At 38.9% G+C, this 20,780-nt stretch overlaps 1 protein-coding gene across 3 annotated transcripts in view; it reads left to right on the top strand.

Moving 5' to 3' along the window:
• The window catches only part of LOC140464913 (CUB and sushi domain-containing protein 1-like), a 2,358,623-nt gene that overhangs the window by 47,373 nt on the left and 2,290,470 nt on the right, over positions 1-20,780 (top strand). The window lies entirely within an intron of this gene.

Genomic DNA, 20,780 nt, shown 5'->3' with positions numbered 1-20,780 from the left:
GAGGAGGCTGGGTAGACTAGATAGCGAGCAATTGTTGTCATTTGTAAAATGATCAAGAACGAGAGAGCAGAGGAGCAGAAGATTGTGAGAGAAAGATTTCTTCTGATAACAAGTGCTTCAGATCTGGAAGACCTGCTTAGAAGTGGAGTGGAGGCAGGTCAAATTGAAGTATTCAAGAGGGCATTTGGTGATTGTTTCTAATTAAATAATGTGCAAGGGTATGCAAAAGGAAATCAGGAGAATGGCACTAAGTCATATTCCTCATTTGGAGAGCTGATGCAGACATGATGAGCTGAATGGCCTACTTCGACACTACAGTGCAGAAGACCCTATAACAAACACATAGCAAAGGTATGGGTGAATGGGAAATAAATATTAATATTGTTCAGTGTGAGTTGCTACCTTTTATTAGGAGGAATAAGAATGTCTCAGGCTCATGGGAATATAAGAATCTAGGAGATGAATCATGGAATTGTCTAATATTTACAGCACTTGGGAAGGCCAATCAGTCCATTGTGTCAGTTCTGGCTTTCTGCAAGAACAACTCACCTGTAAATCTGTGAGAAAATCCTGTCTGATGTTCCACTTCAGGCAGAGTAATAAAATCACGTGTAAGTATGAGATAATGAAGAGTAAAAACAATAAAGAATTCAGCTGAGACATGTTTACCCAGAGAATGCTTAAAATATAATACTTACTATGGCTAAAAATAGATGAAGTGAACAGCATAGATGTCTTTTATAGCAAGAAGAAAGAAGATCTTGTATTCTATTCATTGTTGCTTCATGATATCTGAAAACGTGTGCCATTGCATTGAATAAAATCCCCTTGGTTTTTTTTTCAAATCCTTTTATAACCATTATAATTCTATACACAGAACATTTGCATAATTTTCCCTGCATGTTGTATTGCACGCGAAGAAGACAGATAATTTTTCGCACAAAAGGAGGCTATTTGGCGTTGAGTTTGAATTTTTCTGTAGCTTTGTGAGAGAAACCTAAAACTATTTTTCTACTGCCCTCTAAGTCCTCAAAGTCATTCATCTTATTTTTCTGTTTTATATATTTCACTGACTTCCTTTTAAGTATTGTAATGGTCTCTGTCTCCAATCTTCCCTCGACATTCCATTCTTCCCCAGCCCTCTTTCACCAACTTTCTTTCAACTCTCTCCTAAGACTGACAGAACATTTTAAATTCATGATTTCTCATCAGTGATCCAAAATCAAAAGACCATAAGACTATAAGACAGGGGAACAGAAATTGGGCCACTCAGCCCATCGAGTCTGCTCTGCCATTCAACCATGGCTGATAAGTATCTCAGACAAAAGTGAGGACTGCAGATGCTGGAGATCAGAGTCTAATTTAGAGTGGTGCTGGAAAAGCACAGCAAGTCAGGCAGCATCCAAGGAGCAGGAAAACCAACGTTTTGGGACAAAGCCCTTCATCAGGGAAGGGCCCGAAACATCAATTTTCCTGCTCCTCAGATGCTGCCTGACCTGCTGTGCTTTTCCAGTACCACTCTAATCTAGATTCTGATGGGTTTCTCAACCCCAATCTCCTACTTTCTCCCTGTAACCCTTGATTTTCTTGATATTCAAGAACCTAGCTAACTCAGTCTCAAATATACTCAATAACCTGGCCTCCACAGTCTTCTGTGGCAATGAATTCCATAGATTTACTACTCTCTGGCTGAAACAGTTTCACAAATCAGAAACAATACACCCCCCCCCCCCCCCACCACCTTTCACTCAATGAAACTCTTCACAATTTAATCCTGATTAAATATTCACTTAGCCTCCTTTGCCATACTGCTTCCATTCCAAGTTAGTTCTTATGACTATTTCTTCTCCCTCATAGTATCTGAAACATCTTGATTGTACTAAATTTTAATGTTATTGCTATTTTCAGTAGCATATGTTGATTGACTAATTTCATGTCACAAACTGTTGTTTGCAATTAATTACCCCACCTCCAGTTATTTAACTATTGGCAAATTTGACCAATTTCTAACTTCTGAATCGAGGCTAATAGTGTAAACTTGATATAGTGAGGTCGGTACTGATTATTTTATCATGTGGTTTGTGCTACGACCTGAGTTTTGGTTATTTTCAGACGTGTTGAGGAGAAGGCTAAGTCAGGAAATATCTTCAGCCTTGAACATTAAAGTAACACTATTTGTTACTTATTAACACAAAACACAGTTACACATGATAATCATAAATATACCATGCTCAGACTGGTATTTCCATTAGCTAAGGACAAATTGTCTGCTTTTTATTTTCATATCCATATTGTAGTCTGGTCTGTACGGAGTTCTAGAGTCGAGAATGCTTGTGTGTTCATACTCCACATACACACTTATTTATATGCGATATGCAGTTTCATGACATCATTGTAAGGTTGCCAGGGTCCTCTTGCCTTTAGTTGAAAATGTGTTGCTGGAAAAGCGCAGCAGGTCAGGCAGCATCCAAGGAACAGGAGAATCGACGTTTCGGGCATAAGCCCTTCCTCTTGCCTTTACACAACTGTGATACCTTGGACAGCACCTGTAACATGTTGCTTTCTATCTTTTGACCTATTTTAACACATTCACTCAAAATACTGCATTGTTTCAATCTTAAATTGTTATTTTCTGTGCAAAACTGTATTAAATAAAGTTGAGTCACTCGAGAGAAATCAGGAGTGAAAAATGGGCAATAGTGAATCACGAGTCAATATTGTTTGAAACCAGTGGAAAAGATCAGGGTATCTAAAAAGGGCTGTTGATTGTTTTGCTCTGTGCCTCAACTGGGATAATACTGTGATTGGATGAAATGAAGTAACTTTAGAGCAGGTTTGTTGAACTTCAACACTGACTACGTGTTTAATTTCAATGTAATTCTATTTAACTTTAATATAATTTAGGAAGAATAGTCTTAGCAATGTATATTTTAAGTTATGATTAGTTGGCTGATGAAGGGGTGAATACAGCAAACAAATGTTTATTGTATTTATCTCACACTGTGGGATCCAACACTTGTAATGAAAGGGTGCACAGACACAAACAAATAGAGCTGTTTGTAAACTATAAAGGACTGAGACAATTCAAACTTTCAAGTACATTGGCAAGGAAACAGGGATTCAAAAAAGCAAGGAATTTTTTACAACATTGGAACAGAAATTCCAAGTGCAGACCACAGGAATGCACAAGAGAAGTTAGATTTAACATAGGTAAGTGTGAACAATTGGATTCCACAGGTAACACTAGCAAGCCAGAAAGGAATTCAACCTTTGAATGTTACTGTGTGATCATCTACGTTATGTTTGTGTCTGAAGGTTTCCTCACCATATATCTTTTTGTTTGGAAGGAGACAGTTAATTTGACATTAATTGCATTTATTGGAAATGTATTTTACGTACACATTATTATATAGAGTTGAGGGGCGGGAATCCTTTTAATTTGGAGACCTTCCAAATTGAATTTTTTTCCCTCGAGTTCTCTGCCCATATTTCTAATTAAAAATATGCTTTATCCACAATAACCATTACTGTTCTTCTACTGCACATCAGTCTGAAATTAGAAACCTTGTAGATCTAGTTGCTTCAATTTTCGGGCAAAATATGCCATCTTTGCTTAATAACATAGGCATAGTTCTGTTCCCTGACAGGAAAATTCTAATGTGCGAGTGGCTCATTGCATACCATGAAGACATGAAATGACCTTTAAATGTAATGAGAAGCTCGGGGAGCCTTATGAATAGCTGAGCACTCCAAAGAATGGCTCATTGTCATAATTCTGATGTCAAATCCAAACGGTATGAGAAGACCACCATAGGATCACTTGTCTGCAACAGCATTCAGTCTGAAAATATGCGATATTTGTGATGGATAGGACATGGAGCTAGAAGCTTCACCAAGGGCCAAATATGGGAGCTCACTTACAAATCATAGAATCCCTACAGTATAGAAACAGGCCCTTCAGCCCAAATCAACCCTCTGAAGAGCAACCCACCCAGACCCATTCCCCTACTCCATTACTCTACACTTACCCCTGCTTAATGCACCTAACCTACACATCCCTGAACACTATTGGCAATTTAGCATGGCCAATTCACCTAACCTGCACATCTTTGGACTGTGGGAGGAAACCAGAGCACCTGGAGGAAACCCATGCAGACACGGGGAGAATGTGCAAACTCCACACAGTCACCCAACCTGGAATTGAACCCGGTTCTATGGCGCTGTGAGACAACAATGCTAACCACTGAGCCACAGTGATGCATCAAATGTTCTGATGCAGTTTGGTAAAATTTTCAGACACTAAGGCAATTTGCATGGATAGGGAGTTTGTGATGGCTTCAGTCCTCTCATGTTTAGCTGGAGGAGGTAATGGCTTATCCAAGATTCATCATCAGACAAGTGAGTCTGAGTTTAGAGGAAACAGTGGCGAATGAGCTCATAATGGTGGTGGTAAGGGGTGCAACTGGTTTTCATGCATCAGCTGACATGCTGTTTGTGATGGTGTTATTAAAAGATGGCATATAGCAATTGGGAAGTGGGTCTTGAATGAGATCTCTGGTAGATCCCTGGAGACCCATGAAAGCACAGCTTGGAGTGGAAAGAAACACCATCACTGAAGCTGCAGTGCATATGTTTAGATATGTAAGAATGGAGTCAAGTAAGTCTGTTGGGAGAGTGTCAAATGTTTTCATCAAAGTTCCTCCAAAAATGCTGTTGTTGTCTTGGTGCAATGTAACAAAATTATTTCATGGAATGACCCAAAAGGCTTTATTCAGAAGTTGCAACCTTTCTTGACTCTTGAACTGGCTATGATGTCATTTATACTTTGCCCTCACTTGTAATTCTCCAGCCTCTGTTTGTACAGTGTTTACATTTAACTGAGGTATGACCAGAAAAAGAGATGAAGCCTGACTATTTGTCAGAGAGCCTGTGAAACAAATAGAGCAAAAGTATGATTAGGCTCACTTAATTCGAATCAGTTCAACTTGTCTTCACACAGTACTGTAAAATAATGATTTGGAGATGCCAGTGTTGGACTGGGGTGTACAAAGTTAAAAATCACACACCAGGTTATAGTCCAACAGGCTTAATTGGAAGCACACTAGCTTTTGGAGCGCTGCTCCTTCCTTAGATGATTGTGGAGGAGACAATTGTAAGACACAGAATTTATAGCAAAAGTTTACAGTGTGATGTAACTGAAATTATACATTGAAAAATATCTTGATTGTTTGTTGAGTCTTTCATCTGTTCAAATACTATGATAGTTTCACTTCTTTCATGTGTAAATCACAACACTTTTTTAAAAAAGTTGCATTCTCAGGTTAACTGTAACAATTGGTGTTAGCTAGACAATATGTTGAAGGTGTTATCCCTCTGTGTTGTTTGTCTGTGCCATAATGTTTAGACAGATTCTAATCTAAAAAGTGAGATTACAGAGTCTTACATGAATTCATGCAGTTTTTGAGCAAAGTACAATGTAACGCTGCAAGTACAAATTCACTCCACAAACGTTTTTTTTATATGTATATGTGTGCATGTGGGTCTTTGTGTGTGACATCTGGCTTGACAAATAACTTTCTTTCCTGCATCCTCACCTTTTGAGGCTGAGTGAAAGCTTACCTTGGCCAGTTTACATGAGTTAAGTGTTCTACTTTTGATTGAACCATAGGATCCCCATTGTGCAGAAGGAAGCCATTTAGCCCATCAAATCCCTACTGATCCTCCAAAGAGATCCCGACCCAGACACAGACCCCTACCTTATCCCCATAAGCCCATATCTGCTATTGCTAATCTACCTAGCCTAGCCAATCCACCTAATGTGCACATCTTTGGACTGTGGGAGGAAACCACAGCACCCGAAAGAAACCCACGCAGACACAGAGAAAATGTACAAACGCCACACAGAGGATCACGCAAGGCTGGAAGCGAACCCAGGACTCTGGCAATGTGAGGCAGCAGTGCCAACCACTGAGCCACCCTATTTTCACAAACAAAGGGGAGCACTGAATGCAAACGTGCTGTACGTCCAAGACCAGGAACGTCCCAACATAGTAAACAGAAAACATATATTAATTCTCAAAGTAGGCTAAAAACATCAAACATTTTTTTGCTTTCTGTGGAAGGAATTTTAAAACACAGCTCACTCACATTATAACTAGCTTTGGTCTTGGTGTCTTTTCTAAAAAAAAGAGCTTGTACAAATACAAGTTATCAAAAAAAACTATTTAAACACAATCTATTTCAAATCCTTTCGGTAAAAAAAAAGACAAAGGATTCAGAAATGCATCAATGACCTATTCTGGAGACTTGTTGGTGTGACACCTTTTCTTTAAGTGGTAATTATGGACAGCAAGAATGCACATGGAAGAGGACATAATCACTGAAATATAAACTATTTACCTCTTCACGACCATGAACATGAGCATCCTGCCAATTTGAAATTATACTGTCATCAACTGATGACCTTTTATATCAATTTAACATGCGATTTATTTTTGTTCCCAAGCAGTCGGTGTTAATAGTGCATTAACAAGCACTATAATGGTCCTTTATAGATTAAGTAAGCAATTTGGTTAGGGCTTGCAATGGTGAAGTATTTCAGTCGTTGTGGAAAATACTTAACTGACAAGGAAAATGCATGATTTCCATTTCTTTGCTGTGTATAAAAAAATTTTGCAGATGACGATCAACTGCATTAAATTTGATTTTCATGGACGGAAACAGCGATCTGTCGTGACAAATCAGAAGAAAATGGTGCGACCAGGGTGTGTACTGTATTTGCTGTACCTGAAGTGTTTCTTAACTCAATTTTTGCTGATGGTTTTAATGAAATAAAAAGAATTCCCATAAATGTGAGCTGGATGCAGGAAAATTCACATGGTGCTGTGAGCCCTTGTTAGAATCAGAAAATGCCTAACAGTGTGGAAACAGGCTATTTGGCTCAACCAGTCCACACCAACCCTCCAGCCAGAAATGCCCACTCAGACACCACCCAGACCCTACAATCTAGCACTTCTCATGGCGAGTCCACCCAATCTACACATCCATGGACATTATGGGCAATTTAGTATGATCAATCCACCTAACGTGCAAATGTTTGGACTGTGGGAAGAAACACGCACAGACACAGGGAGAATATGCAAACTCCACACTGATTAGCGAGTTTTGAGAAGACTTGTAGCTTAGGTAAAGGTTCTGGCTGTAGGTTTGCTCACTGAGCTGCAAGGTTCATTTTCAGACGCTTCGTCACCATACTCGGTAAAATCTTCAATGAACCTCCACCTCTGTATTTACAACACAGTAAAATTCAAACCATCAAAGACCCTCAAAATTGACCCCAGTGATCAACTGAATCAGATATTTTGAAGAACCAATCTAGAAAATCAATTCTAGACATTGGATTTGTAGCTTAGACAAAATACATAACTATTTATTACTAATATAGTAACTTTAGCAGAGCAAACTTAAACAACTAAATCATCTAATTGTTGACTCTGAGTTAAACCTTTCTTTTCAGGCCCATTCGCACAAAAGATAGGCAGACAAATACAGTTAAGCGATAAATATAAGATAATAACAAAACTGGCTAGATCACTAGCAGTTTTACCAAGGCATTGCTTCACAGGCACATCTAATTATTTCTTGGCTGATTTTCTAAAGACAAAGAGCAGGGCTACCTTAGAGGAAGACCGTGATACTTATAAATTAGTTGCTATTTTCTGAACTTCCGAATAGCTGATAATGGGACGTTAGACAGGGAGCTTTAAAATCTTTCTGCTGTAGCAACAACAGCCAGTCTTCCTCTCTTAGAAATACAGTCTAACAACCAGTTCAAAACTCTGGTCCCTCCCTCAGTTTAACCATCATCTTCCCTTCCAGACTTGCGGGCACCAATTTCCAGGTACTGAACTCATGAATGGCACAATAACTGCTTTCTGGTCAATATGTTGCTTTATCCTGGAGTTGAAAAGTCTACGGAATCCTTTTGATCATGCACCAAGTTGTAATTAACTACAGGCCTGGCCTCACAAAGAATATTGTTTTTCTTTCGTTTGTAATGCTCAGAAATCTCAGTTCATGCCTCCAAGCCAGAATTGATAAAAGAAGAAAATAAAAATAATGAAAAGTCAAAGGGGTTCTAGCAGTTGTGACTTAATTATGCACCATCAACAACCAGGAACTAACATTGACCAGAAATAAAACGAACCAGTAATATAGATACTATGGTTATGAGAGAGTAAGATGCTGGCAATTTTCAGGAGATCATTTCCATTACCATCTCCCCATGTCCACCATTTGTCAAGCACAAGTCAGCAGTGTGATTACATTTTTGCTTCAATATGTACAGCTCCTTGATATGAACAACATTCAAAAGGTCCATTATCATCCAGGAGAAAGCAGCTGTTTGAGTCCCATCTACCTCCTTAAATGGTTAATCCTTTCAATATTACCAGCAAAGTGGCAGCAGTTTGTACCTCTTACAACAAGCACTGCAGCAGCTCACTCATGCTCTTTTGATAGGACCTTCCAAATCCACAATCTGTCAACTAGAAGAAAAAGCACAGTTGTCACATGGGAACACAGCCACAGTCAGTTTTCCTTGAAGCCACACTTGACTTTAAACTGTATCATGGTTGCTTCATTGTCACTATTTAAAATTATGGAATTTTGTTTTCCAACTCTGTGCATGTACCTATACTGCTGTGGACAGTGGCAGTTCAAGAAGGTGACTCACTACCAGAATCCAGATCAGGGGTTCTGTCGGGGCCCTATAATTGAGGTCCTAGGGGGCTGACTGTTCATGGGCAGAGAGACAGGTCTCTACCCCTGTTCACTACTGTCTTCTATTGGTTATTAGGAGTGGGTAACAAGTGCTATCCTTTCTTGTAGTGCCTACATTCTGTGAATAAAGAAATAGATGTTCATTGCAAAAGCCTTGAAGTTTCTTATGTTTGAGCCAATAATTAGTGGCAGTAGGAAGATGCATTTTTGATGTACAGTGTTTCATCATAAACTAGGAAAATCGTGAAATGACCAAAGGCAAGGACGTAAAAGACTGAGAAAAGTAAGTGAAGGCTAAGATATAATTGAAGGGGTTATACATAATTAAGCAGAAACTGTCATTATTCTACTTGTTGATTCTGCAGTGTATTCAATAAGCTCAAAGTGCAGTTCCCTCGAGAGGATAGGCAGCTATTGTATATGTAAAAGCATTTGGTTAAACAAGGTCTCTGGAGATATCACATGATTTGCAGCATGCTCCATTCACTCCATTTATAATCGTGACTCAGTAATAATGTATGTCCTGATAAAAAAACCCATAAAATTTGAGTAATTCTGAAAACATTTAATACTAGTTTCTGACTTAATTAGTTAATAGACAACAACTTATTAAACATATGGTGCTGCATAAATGCAAATCATCACAAAGGAAAGTGTTGCAAATGAAAAGATTTCTGAAACCAAGCCACAAAAGGATCTAAGCGGACAGTTTGGGAAATTGGAACTCAGCTGTCTGTGGGAAGGAAGGCATTTTCAGGTGGTTCTTAGAAAGCTCACAGATCAAATTATTGGGATGGGGGTTGTTTGCAGCTCTAGGAAGGCAGATGGTCAAAAGTGATGGTGGGTGATTCAAGGATGGGGCAAGTGGTGGAAAGAAGATTAAGGGTGATGGAGAAAAGATCAGAAATGACTGAGGGAAGGTGTCTGGCAGCAGCTCTAGGGTCAGAGTGGTATGCTCAGGGATATTGTCTACAAAATTACCATTGCCTTTAATTTGTATGCACGTGATTATTACAGGGCTCCACTAAGGACTTTGGTAGCATCCACCATCAACTGTATAGAGATGTGTAAGGACAGTTTCCAGTGCCATATACAAAAGGGACAATCATATTGAGAGATTCATCATAGACTCTGAGAGCCAGGCAGCTGGCACTGTGGATTTTGATGCCAGTGCTGGACTTCCACAGGTCCATGGGACAATTATTTGCACTGCTCCCAGGGAACAGCCAATAGGTTTCATAAGCTGAAAGAGGTTTCACACCATCCACCTTTATCTGATTTGAGGCCAGGGGGAGAGCTTGCAAAGAAGAGTCCTTCATGGTAACCTCAGGTGGTTCAGGAATTGAGCCCACACTGTTGAAATCTGCAACAAGCCATTCAGCCAACAGAGCTGAATGAACACCCTCAAGGGCATAACATAATGGAAAATTATGCACTGTTAGCACTGTTCGTTATTGTGGAGTGTGTGATGCGGAATAAACAGTGTATTTCAGTATTAATTGAACAAATGCATCAGCAGTTCAGGATGCAATCCAATATTATAAGGTTAGGGAAGAAATCTTGTGGGATTGGTTACAGTACAAATGCCCTTCTGGATGGAGCAAGAAATGTAAAATGTAGACTGTTAAAGTTGCAACACTTGCATACAAACTAAAGAAATCAGATAGCAAGCGTCGGTGAATGTAATTTCATCACGAATGGAATTGACTTTTGTCAAGTGGAGTTTTTGTTGTGCATTTATAAAAAGTTCATGGCCCTTTGGAGAATGTGCAGCAATTCCTCATTTGGAGTGGGCTGAAACTGGCATTAATTCAGTCTTGCTTATGTATCCGTCAAATTTGGTGCTTCCAGTTCATTTGATTTGAAATCACTTTGCTCTTACAGGCTGACCTAAATGAAATTGATTCACTCAGTAACCAACAGAGAGCTGTGATTATGCAATGGGCAAACAAGCTTCAGCACTACAGATTTCACTTAGGCTGAAGGAAAACTCTGAAATCAATCTTTTAAACTCCCTTAAAAGTGGTATAAAGCTGTTTGCTTTCAGGTATCTGCATAATAATACTCACTTAATAGTCCAAACAATTATAGGACTGTCCATTGGAAAAAAAAATGCAAAGTTTCTGATGAGATTTTCCATTATAACGCTAGTTTTCCTAAAGAAATGTTGATCTGTTTTACTTCTTGCATGCTGCTAACTTGGAAATTTAGGCAATTATTTAGTTTTCTTTTAAAGCAAACACAAATGATCTGTCTTAAGCAATTGTGAAACAATGTTTTGATTTTTATTTTATTCTTTTATGGGATGCAGATGTCGCCAGCAAATCCAGCATTTATTGTCTATTCCTATACATGCCCTTGTGTTTGCCATCGTGCAGTCCATTTGATGTGCCCACAGTGCTGTTTGCATGAAGTTCCAGGATTTTGATTCAGCAACTGTGAGAAACAACAAAAATATTCCAAGTCATGATGGTGTGTAACTTGCAGGAAGTGGAGTTCCCTTGTTCCTACTTCTCTTATCATCCTTCATGGTAGAGACTGTGGATTTTAAAGGTAGCGTTGCAGGAACCTTCATGAATTACTGCATTGTTGATGACACCAAAGACCCAACTTATAACAAAACTAAGAAGATCACAGGGTGGGTTTGGAGAATGAGCAGATCAGCAGCATATGCATTTCAGGACAGAAAATTGTGAATTAAGACATTCTGGATATGAAAATAGGGAAGGAGGTTTTTCTGAAATAATAATATTTCAAATAGATTAGAACAGCATTGAAACATTGACATGCTGGTGTACAGTAATTAAGTATGGGATGACATTAGGTAGGGCAATGAAATTGATCACAATAATAATTCTTTGTCCTGCATTTGGAGACAGGGCTATAATTTCTCCAGGGGCAGACAGCTCTCCCCTTGACTGAAGTGTGGTGACACCTCTCTAATGAGAGAGTAACCCTGTGGTCTGGTGATTATGGTGACTTCATTTGCTGTGCATCTTGAACATTGCATCATTTGATGTAGGAAACTGAGGAAACATAAAAAAGGTGCAGCTTGAATTCACAAGGATGTAAAAGTGGATGAGGAATTAGAGGATAATTGGTTTTACATAGAATTGCATATAATCTACTGCAGAGAAACAGGCCTATTTTATGTTATGTTTATACTCCAAATAAGTTTTATTTTATTCTCATTATGTTTTCCCATCCTGTATCCTTTAATCCCATTACCTTAATGTAAATCAATCTCCCCTTAGATGCATCACTGCTATCTGCTTCTACCAGTCTATTCATCAATCAGTTCTAATTTTTCTCAACACTTTCTACTTAAATAACTTCTCTTTTTTTTGACTTGATCTGTTGTGGATATCTTATATCTTGTTCTCGATTTAACAGAAAATAGAAACAGTTGCTACATATCTATCCTCAGAAACACCTCCATGGTTTAAAGGTTTTGATCAGTTCTCATTTTCGCCTTCTCTTTCTGGAAGAAACAGTACCAGCCTGTTCAATTTACATTGACAGCTGCTGTCCCCGAATTTGGATATCATCCTGGTTAATCTCTCATGCACTTTCTCCATTGTTTGCGTGGTCCAGTTCTGGGCCCCGTTCTGAAGGATTGGGTTTGCTGCTGATGTTGAAGCTGCCACCAAATGTTTAATAAGATCTAGAGCATGGTTTCTAAAATTTCCAAAGCCATTTTAATTTTCATGCCTTTGACAGGGGGGGTTTCACAATATAAGAGGCATTAGATAGGTTGATCAACTGATTAAGTTGAAGAACTCTCAGCAAACAAATCAGGAATTTAAAGATAAAGAATAAAAATGATCTGTAAATTATTGTACAGAAGTCTAAAATGATAATTCCAACATGTAAATCAGGTTAAGGTGCAAATGTAAATTTCACCACAGAACTTTAATGATTTTGTAAAAATACAAATCTGCAATTTTGTAATTTTTGAAATTCTCTTAGTGAATGAGACTTCACACTTGAAAATTTGTTTTTAAGACCAGGAAAGTTGTTCAGTCGTAATGATGGCTTAGCAAGCTGTTTTAAAAAATCCTGTTATTCCTGTCTGAAGAAGACTTAATATTTTCAGTGGTCCTGACAGCAAGAATAATGTGTAAATCATTGTAGTTCATGACAAATCTATAATTTCTCCTGATTTTCTCAGCAAAGACTGCAACAGCACCCCCCATGGAAAAGCAGTGCCAGTGTGGATGCTGGAAATTACTGTCAGTTTTACATAAAAATAACATTACACGCTGAGAGCTATGCTATTACAACTACAGCAAATTCCAGGTCAACATCCCACTTTGGACAACAGAACAGCACACATTTTTGTTAGCATGATTTAACCCATGTTCTATATAAATTTACTATTATCATACTGATTTGTAATCTTTGTTCCAGTACAATATTAGCACTTTTTTATCTTACTAATTTGTGTTGCTATTTCTGTCAATTTATTTGTATTCAAAAGTTTCTTTGCTTCCCAAACATATTTAATATTCTATTTTCCAAGTGGCCTGTCTATTCATTGTAACTAAAATGAACCATGTCACACTCAATTGTATTCAGTTTATATTTATCTGCCCACTAATTCATTTATGCTTACTTGTCATTTTGGGTGTCCACCTTATGAGCTGTATCCCTCAGTTTTGGTATCATCTGTAAATTTCATTTCCTTCCTCCAGAGTTCAGATTATTTCTGCATCTGGTAAACAACAGTGATCCCAAATCTGCATTTTGTTTTTTTCCTAATATACATGGATTTCCAAATCTTACTATTGCTGTGCCAGTCAGTAGCAATATTGGAGTTAGAGGGTAAAGGTTTTTTTAAACAATATTTTATAATTTGATTCACTAAAATTCAATAAACCAGTCGCCTGTAATAAAGAGAATCTGGTATTCATGCAATCTCATAATCTGCTCAGTAAGGTAATTCACATTTATCTGGCTGGATGTGGCAGTCAGTGTGCAATTCACAGGAGTACAGCACCTCTGAAACATGATGCAAATGATAACATCCACCGCATAGATAATCAAACAGCTTATTTACAATAGACTATGGGTGTCTTTTGTGGCTTGTATGATAGTTTCTAGTTATTATTTCTATGCATATTTGGAATAAATTTATCTGTGGTTTTCATCTGCTTTCTGGTCTACATGGCTATTGTATAATGTAGCAAGGTGTGCTGTTAATGCAAATAAATTCTTGCTTTTTATCTTTATTTTGAAATAGATTTAAATGGCATTTTAGACCATGCAGTGCATACATTAGCCTTAGCAGGGATAAAATTGCTCTCCACCAGCAGGGCCAATGGGAAATCAGCCCGTCAGATTATACTAGATCTATATCGAGCACAGTGTGGAACCAGATAGCAGTTTATTGCAAGAATGAACACCAGTTTCACACTATTTTTAAAGCTCTACTTCTTAAGTTTAAGTCATACTACAGGTACCAGTCAGAGACTTCAATTTCTTTCTGTTTTTCTGATTAATCTTTGGCATGGAGACATCACTGGTGGGGGATGGTGTTTATTCTAAGACACTAGTTGTCCTTTTAGTGGTGATTCACCTTGAACTGATTCAGTCCAGTTGCTCCCATAGCACTGTCTGGTTGGGAATTCCAAAATATTGAAGAAGCACCAATGTAGAAATTGCAATATATTTATACATATCTGAGTCAGGGTGATGTGGAATTTACATGTAATTTTGAACTAATGGTGTTCTCACACACCTGCTGTGCTTATGTTTTCAGCTTGGAGAGGTTGTGAATTTTGAAGTAGCTTTGTCGAACTGCCACAGAGTATCCTGTAGATGTTCCTCATGTCTTACAGATAGTGGAGGGAGTGACTGATTAAAGTGGTGATCAAGCTGACTTGTCCTAAATATTATTTAGATTGTTGTGGTTCTGTTCGCCGAGCTGGGAATTTATCTTGCAAATGTTTCGTCCCCTGTCTAGGTGACATCCTCAGTGTTTGGGAGCCTCCTATTTAGATTCTTGGGTTTTCTTGCATCTGCAACTCATTTGTTAAAATGAGTGTACTCCATCACACCTGGATCAGCTAAACACTTTTAAAAGATGTGTGTGATGTTTTAAAATCATTTCTGCCCTGCTTACCCTGAATATTTAGGCTTCTATATTTGAGGGTACTCTCCCAATTCCCATCCTACACCTTCAAAAGCATCTTCATTCACCCTACTATTGAGGTAACGTTTTGGAGTTGCGGCCAAGTTATTTTCTTAGAAATGCCCTCCATTTAGGTCCTTAAGAGAGGCCAACTGTTATTTCTCTGAAATGGTCAAGGATTTGTGGTAACTACTGCCTCAGAATGTGCTGGGACATTGATTAAAATCAAGGAGGAGATAGACAGATTTTTAATGAGTAATGGATTGAAGGGTTAAGATGAATGAGTGGCAGGAAAGTGTGTTAGTTCTTGCGATGACCCATCTGGTTCCGCACTGTTTTTGATATAGATCTAGTATAAACTGAGGGGCTGATTTCCCATGGTGCTGCAGGGAAAGACCAATTTTATCCCGACTAAGGATCATATATACACTGTACTGTTCTAAAGTTGAGGCAGGGATGAGATCAAACAAGATTGTATCAAATGGCCGAGCAGGCTCAAAGGGCTGAGTTGCCTACATCGGTGTCTAGTTTTTATGTTCTTACGCTCAGCAGAACATCTTCAAATAGTGGTAATCATAACATTGGATGTTGCTATAATCTTTAAATAATATGGAATTTATTGAATTAATATATGGAAAGTTGGGCAGTGTGCATGTATTCCTAGTAGATACAGCACAAACTAAATCATCAAAAGAAGTTGTATTTTTGCATCACTTTATCACAGAGAGATGCTTCAAAGTGTTTCTCAAAGCCACCTGGAAAAATAGGCACTGCAGCAAGAAAGGACAGTTAGGACAGGTTTACTGAGCTTGACAAAAAACACTGTCTTTAAATTAAGGTCTACGGAGAAATAAGAATAATGAGGGGATTCCAGACTGTGAGGTACGTCCAGCTGAAATACTGTATCTGATGGAGGGGAGAAGGGTAAGGAATGCACAAGAGGTCAGAGTTTGAGCAATGGAGAGTTTGGCTAAGGTTACAAAAATGAAAGGGGGATTCTGGCACAAATGTAAGGAGTTTGAATGTGAGATGATGGTGGCCAATGCAGAAAACTGGGTTTGCTTTTATCCTCAACATTCCACCACATTAAAAAGGAGATGGATGAGGCAAGAATAGCACTGGCCGCAGGCATCCTCCTCTGAGGGAGGGCAGTGGCAGATTATCTAAATGTCTGGGGCAGGCATGTGACCACATCGGGGCACATAGGAAATTTTGGTTTTTTGGCTGGGTCCATACCAATGACATAGCTTTTCTTGGATCTTACCAACTGTTGAGGGCACTGAGTGGGTGTGATTCCGCGCTATCACTGGATTCTCAGTTTCTGCATTGTCAGGGTCTTGTGTATTGCTTGCTCAGAACTAGTCGGAAGTTTATTTCTTTCGACTTAACTTTTGGACAGCACTGTGCCACATTACGGGTTAAGAGAGATCAATTATTCAGCTGTTTCTCCGAAAGCTTCCATTAATGTGCTTGACAGTCAGCTTGCCAACCTAACTTGCAACTTTTATTGTCATTGCAAACTTGAAATTGTTGGAAATTGAATTGAAAAGCTATTACAGCATAATGGCAGCCTGTATAACCTGCATTTAATTCATACTGGCAGCTGTTGCTGGAGTCTGGAAAGTAAGTAACTGTAATGCCACATGCAAAGTAATGGCTTATGAACAGTATTTTAGCTTCTGAGCAGTTAGAGATTATTTATGAATAATAGTCGAAAGATTATGAGTTCAAACTGTGCTCCTAGACTTGAACACATCAGCTAGGCTGATGCTTTGCACTATCAGGCAGTGTATGAAGTGCTGTGTTTTAGGTGAGATTTAATTGTGGTGTCTTTTGGCTGTGTTGTTGGATACAGACTATCCCAAGGCATGTTTTGAAAAGAGCATAGAAATGTTTCAGCAAAACTTCTCCGTTAGCTATCACCATCAAAGACTGATGAGCTGGCCAGTCACTCACTTGTTCTCCTGGGGATTGGATTGTGTGTGCAATGGCTGCTCCATGTATTTTGAAACAGTGGTCACTATCTTTCAGCTACGATACGCTGAATGAGAAGTGCATTGTGTCATAATAATGGACATTTATATGTTCATTACCTTGTCAGTAACCTGGAAGCATGGATGACTCCATTTAAGAACCTGCCCGATTCTCTTTGCAGTCAATCAAATGCAAATAAACATGTTTTATGAAGAGCAGAATATCCGCCCTGCCAAATTATGACACACGAGATGAACCAGAATCAAGTTAGTTATATTTGCCTTTTTCATTGCTTGTCATAGAGTCATAGAGATGTACAGCATGGAAACAGACCTTTCGGTCCAACTGTCCATGACGACTAGATATCCCAATCCAATCTAGTCCCATCTGTTCATGCTTTGATTTTTGTGACACTCTCTGTGACCTGACGCTGAAAGCGATGGAAATCTTTGATCTCAAGTTCAATAGCTTTACGTGTCCTGCACTTGGACAGAGTAAAGCACAGTTCCATGCCACAAGTCTGGAGCACAAACTACTGATTTGATTTGAGAAGTATTGATGCTCAGTTCCAAGATTTAATTTAGAGATCATATGAGTAGGATTAAAGCAAGAACTGATAATTCCACACAGGTGCCCTTCACGGCTCTCTCTGCCATGAGTGTTGGAGTCTTTGATGCCAAGGAGAAGGAGTTTTATTTTGCACCTGGGCCTTGCCTGACCAAAAAACTACAATGCCAGTTTAAGATGTGGTGAAAGTGGCATGCTAGACAGCAAGATTATTTAAGGCTTCCTACATAACAACAATGACTAAACTTCAACCAAGTACATCATTAGCTGTCAATCGCTTTGGGGAGCCTTAGATGTTACATCAGGTTTTCCATCTTGTTTTAACCATTTGGCTGAATGGTCACTGGCCAGAGACAGACATGATCACCCAAGCAAGGAATACTTCAAGACATCACCAGACATCAGTTCCAAAATCATTAAGAAGATGGTAAAAATTCAAAGTGCCTTTTGGCAACACGCACCAACTTTTCCCAGTCCTTTGGCAGTATCTATTGTATTAGAAATACATCCACTTCCTAAATATGCTCCTACAAATTAATTACAATATTTATTCACACAGATTTGAAATACAAAGTTCAATCTAGCTCTGGAGATGTAGAAGGGTATTGCACAAGCATTAAGTTTTGTATCTAATGTGTTATATTATTGGAAAGAAAACCATCATGTTGAAATTTTCACGAATTGGGTGCTTTTTCATCACTCAAGGATACAAAAGGAAGGAGGTTTGCTAGCAAATACCCCGTCACCTGAAGAAGGGTCACTGGACCTGAGATGTTAACTCCATAGCTGCTGCTGATCTGCTGTTTTTCCAGCAATTTCTGGTTTTGATATTGATTTCCAGCATCTGCAGATCTGTAGTGTCTTCAGGTAACTTAAATTAATTTTAAAATGTAATGTACGTGAGTGCTGTCTTTGATTTCTTTTTGGGAAAGAAGTGAGGAACAATGGATTGTATCACTAGGGAATCTCAAATGGAGATGGGAAATAATCTTGATCTCAGAGTATTGCAGATCCTGCTGTCAAACACTGGAGGCTGCTACTTAGCTCACCTGTGCCGTCTAGTGGTAGCAAGTGGAACATTTACTTTACAAAATTAAGTCCTCCATCTTGGACAATTTTGATTTGCTGCTGATATTCCTCTGGCTGAGAGGAAGATAGAAAGTATGTTTGACGATTTTAATGAAACACATTTGAAATTGTACCCATTGCCCACCATGCCAATGAATCTAAGCACAATTTCCCTTGTAGCACTGGAAAAGCAGCAATTAGAGACAGATCACCTGCCCATATAATCTCTCCAGCCATTCGACCCCTGAAAAAGATTCACTCATGATGAAGGCCTTTTGCCCGAAACGTCGATTTTCCTGCTCCCCGGATGCTGCCTGTCCTGCTGTGCTTTTCCAGCACCACCCTAATCTTGACTGTAATTGCCAGCATCTGCAGTCCTCACTTTCACCCTGAAAATGTTCACCGGTCTACTAGCCTATTGGTGGAGTTGCAACTTGCAATGCCTGTGCAAAGAAATTTGCATGATAAGGAGTTCCAACAAGGAACTATTGAAGCCAGGCATATAGTCAGTGAGCTCTTCAGCATCCAAAGCAGACTTTCAGATTGGCAACACAGCAGGCAGTGATAACACATTGCAATTTCGAGGACCTGGCAGGAGATCCAGAGAAGGTACATGACATAAGGTGAAGTTTAAAGATGAGGCATCCATGTTATTGTGTGAAATAGCAGCACCGTGAATATGTATAAATTAAACAAAGTTGCAAAGAACAGTCCAGTCCAGGAACAGGCCCTTCAGCCCATCAAGACTGCAGGGATGCATGATGTCTTTCAAAACTAGAAACCTTTTACCCTTACGTGGTCCATATCTTTCTAAACAGCAATTTCAGTTCAATAAAAAGACTTTCTTTTGTGTTGTGATCACGGTTGTCATGTTGGAAATGTAGAAGCCAATTTGAACACACCAAGCTCCTACAAATAACGAAGAATTAAATAGACAAACTGTTTTCGATGGTGTTGATGTCACGCGTCATCTAACAGATGGTTGTCTCTCCATGCCACACTGAAGTGTCCGTTTAGAATTTTGTGCTCAAGTCTCTGATGTGATTCTTGAACCTACAACCTTCATGAAGCAAACTTACTTCCAAATAAACCATAGTTGGCACAATGGGAGAAGAGATTTTTATACAAATTGCATGCCTACATTGGGAAGTATATATATCTAATGAAAATGGAGAAAGTGTCAGGAAATTACTGGCTTCATCTTCTATTTCTTGTGTAATCATATAATGAAACAGTAAATATGCTGCAGAAAGGAATTTCAATTCACGTCAACCACCAGCATCATTTTGCTGCTGAGGCTCACTCATGTTACCCATGTTTTCCGAATGATCATTGGTCTGATAAGGAAAATTTTTGGAAAGCATAACAAAATTTGTAAGTATCTCTGACTTGAGTACTTAGAGTCTGCATGTAGCACAATACGTACAATGGCAGAAAGTGACATAAATTGTGGTTCATTCACAAAGTGTCATTTTTTCTTCCAAGTACAGGAGAGACCTAGAGACCCTTCAACTCTACTCAAAAACTCCCACACAGTTGAGCCTTTTTGTCCTCCCATTCAAAGTGCCTACTTTACAGTTACCAGTTCAGTGAGAAAGATAAATGTTGATCAGGCCAAGAAAGCGCGTAGTAAGACACTGTTCACTAGTGTGGAAAGGGCAGCATTGGTGAATAATCAGATAGTTATTAGCCAGACTCTTATTGAACTGCATACCACGAGGGAGATGCAAGGCATATCTTAATCAGCTTCATGTCGAACTGACACCATTTGAGCAGCAGGACTGCACGGGGCAGTCACTTAGCCGCTAGTATACATCAAAAACTGGTTTGGACAATAGGGAAGAGTCTTAGACTTTGCCTGTAAAATGAGAAATGGAAATATTTTTATTCATAGCAAAAATACACTTTATTCATTCACAAAATCTTTTGTGTACATGACCAGCTACTGAAGCAGTTCAGTACAGTCTTTGCACATGACCAACAAACAGACATTAGAATTTGGCATTCTCTGCAGTTGAGGAAAAAACCCCAAAGAATTCATCTTATGCAGAACAATATCTCCATACATTTGAGGCACTGAGAGGCTCTGATAACTGAAGAGACGCCCATTGTACTTTGGCAGAAAGACCTTAGGTGGTCATCTTTCCCCACTGCAGCTACCCCAAGCCTTAGTGCACCCTTCAAGACATGGTCCTGGACCTTGGAATGTGTCAGTCTGCAACACTCGAGATTAGAGTGGTGCTAGAAATGCATAGTA

This window comes from Chiloscyllium punctatum, chromosome 3 (assembly GCF_047496795.1).
Source record: "Chiloscyllium punctatum isolate Juve2018m chromosome 3, sChiPun1.3, whole genome shotgun sequence".
NCBI lineage: Eukaryota > Metazoa > Chordata > Chondrichthyes > Orectolobiformes > Hemiscylliidae > Chiloscyllium > Chiloscyllium punctatum.
The sequence above is the reverse complement of the archived record's forward strand: the minus strand, read 5'-3'. Positions and strand labels throughout refer to the sequence as shown.